The sequence below is a fragment of the Sceloporus occidentalis genome, unplaced genomic scaffold (genome assembly GCF_023333645.1).
Source record: "Sceloporus occidentalis isolate IW3139 unplaced genomic scaffold, rSceOcc1.0.p SCAF_1, whole genome shotgun sequence".
Taxonomy (NCBI): Eukaryota; Metazoa; Chordata; class Lepidosauria; order Squamata; family Phrynosomatidae; genus Sceloporus; species Sceloporus occidentalis.
Window position 1 is genome coordinate 229,619,002 of NW_028316981.1, and position 2,952 is coordinate 229,621,953.

At 43.1% G+C, this 2,952-nt stretch overlaps 1 non-coding gene across 1 annotated transcript; it reads left to right on the forward strand.

The window, feature by feature from the left end:
- Positions 1-792: 792 nt before the first annotated feature.
- Positions 793-905, forward strand: LOC149323594 (U5 spliceosomal RNA). Its single transcript, XR_016279504.1, has one exon. It is a non-coding gene; the product is annotated as a U5 spliceosomal RNA (small nuclear RNA).
- Positions 906-2,952: the final 2,047 nt, after the last annotated feature.

Below are 2,952 nucleotides of genomic sequence, written 5' to 3' on the forward strand. Positions count from 1 at the left end.
ATGCTTCTGTCCCTTCCTGGATTGTGTCCTTCAACTGGGAGGAGATATGAAGTGACAAACTGTGCATCAAGGTCCTTCAACTTCCTAAAGGGAGCATCAGAATCCCTTGTGATGTCCTGAAGAGTATTCCTTTCAGTGTCATTGGTTCCCACGTGAACTAAAAGGAAGGCATAACAGTCAGTGAGCTTATCAGTCTCTCTGTTACATTATGATTTTTTGCTCCAGGAAGGCAGCACACGTCTCAAGACATCCTGTCAGGCCCACAACCCCTTTCTCTGTTTCCCTTAGCAGGGAGTCCCCTACCACCACCACATGCCTCCTCTGAGGACTGTCAGAGGCCATTCCATGTACTGAATCTTCCAAGGTCACCTGCACATTCTCTGCTGCTCTTGTTCTAGTTCTTCATCACTGATAAGAGACAGAGCTTTGAATCAATTCTGTAGCTCCTCGCTCTCAGAATGATCCCTGGTCTTTGAACTTCTATGTGTCACATTCCTTCAACTGTCTACTTCCTATGTGTAGGAAATGACCTCCTCCTCAGAGACAACCCTGTGTGTTCTCTGTTTCTTTCAAGAATGTCTGAAGCTGTTCATCCACCACATGGTTGAACATCTTGCCCCAAAAGACAATATTAGAGACAGGGTGGTATTTCTTACACACCATTGGGTTCAAGGAAGTCCTCTTTAGGAAGAGTGTACTAGAGCTCTTTCAAAACAGGAGGCACCCTCCCCCCCGACATAATGAGGAATTTAAAGATACACCCCTCTTTATTTACCTTTCCCAGATTAGACTATACTCTGGTTTCTCTTCAGATCGTATAAATCTTTCACCTTTTACTAAAGATTCCGTGGAGAGGAACATTTATGAGTTTTGAACTAATTTACTTTTTCTAGATCACTCAAAGCATGTTTCTTTCTGTAGGTGGATGTCTGGAGATGGAGCTTACATGGGTACTTATATACTGGTTGCTTACTTAGTCCACTATGTCCTTGGGTGAATGCCTGAACAAGGCTTGTGAACAGGAAAAGTTCACTTTGAATTTCAGCCGCAGCCACCCCAACACCAACCTGTTTCCAAGTAGCATGCCAAATAGAATTTGATTTCTGCCACCAGCCCTGAAAGCTAGCTAGACTGGGGAAGCAGATAACTGAGGCATTTCCAAGCCTTTGGTTTGGATCAGCAGCCAGAGAAATGAACACCATTTTATAGACAATGATTTCAGTTGTGCAGAATTGCTGATAGAACTGATGCTATGTTCCACATTCTCAGTTTCATCTCTCCTTCAGGCTCAATTTTTTGTTGGCTTGACTTCAAGAGGTTATGGGAACAGGATGTTGGCTATAAAACCTACCAGAGGGAAATATTTTGATATGCAGCACAGAAATTCTTAAGAACATTGAAACAAGGATTGTGGTTTTAAAGGATGCTGCAATATTAGTAAATTAATATACTAAAAATAAAAAGTAAAACTGAATCAAGATTCTTCCCTGTCTTCATTGGCCTCCTTCAATAAATGCAGCTATTGAAGCATGACTGTAGGACCAAGTTGAACCTATCAGACATTAATAACTTAAACATGCACAATCTTCTAAAAAAAAAAAAGTGGTGGTAACTCCAGTTCAGTACAAGCAAGGGCTGCATCCACACAGCAGAATTAATTCATTTTGACATTACTTTCACTGTCATGGCTCAGTGCTATGGAATCCTGTATAAAATCAGTATAAAAATCAGTAGAAAACAAACACTTCCTTAAAAGAAAAGGTCTTTACCTGCTGGTGGAGCAGCAAGGAGGGAGCCAACCAGGCCTCCCAGGGAAGGAAGTTCCATGACTTGGAAGTAACAACTAAGAATGTTCTCTCCTATGTCATCAGCACATATGTCTGGGATTGTGGTGAGACCACAAGAAAGCTTTCCCCTACAGAATCCACAGCATAGGCAGTGTCGTATAGATAGATATGGTTTTCTGACTAGTCTGGATCCAAGCTGTGTGGGGCTTTAAAGGTCAAAATCAGCTCTTTGAATTTATATTGCGAGTAATGTACAGTAGAGTTGTTTTAGCAAGGGAGTTATATGATCCTTATAACCTGCCCCAGTCAGGAACCTGGCCACAGCATTTTGGATCTTTTGCACTTTTTGAACACTTTCCAAAAGCAGCCTCACATCGAGTGTGTTGCAGTAATCCAAATGGGATATAGTCAAGGCATGCGTCACCATGGCCACATTTGATGGCCCAAGGAACGTGTGCAGCTGGTGCACCCATTTTAGTTGTAAAAATGCACTGCTGGCTGCTGATAAAACCTGGCCATCCAGGCTAAGAACTGAGTTCAGGACCAAGGACAAGCTGGGAATCTCAGGTTGCACAGGCAGTGTAATCCCATCCAATACAGACTGAATCCCTATCCCCTGATCTGTATTTCATCTCTCCAGGAGCACCTCTGTCTTGTCTGGATTAAGTTTCAAATTGTTTGCCCTCATCCAATCTACTACTTACAGTTTTGTAGAGAAACAGCTTCCTTGAAATTGAATGGAAAGAAGAAATAGAGGTGGGTGTTATCAGTGTACCGGTGACATCTAAATACCAATCCCCAGCTAACATTTCCTAGTGGTTTCATGACGATGTTAAACAGCATGGGACAAAGGTAGGCCCTGAGGGATGCTGCAGACCAATGACCATGAGCAGAAAAGGCATCCATCAATATCTTCTGAGTTAGCCCCTCCAAGAAGAACTGGGACCACTGGGGGGAAAATACCCCCAAGTCTCATCCCAAAGGCAGCTCAGAAGGTTACCATGGTTGATGGTATTGAAAGCCATTGAAAAGTCCAGTAGAATCAACAGGGACATGCTTTCCATATCCAGTTCCCCGCATAGACCACCAGTCAAGGTCACCACAGCTCTGTCTTTCCCATAGCCAGGCCTAAAGGCAGATTAAAATGAATCCAGTGCTGTTAGGT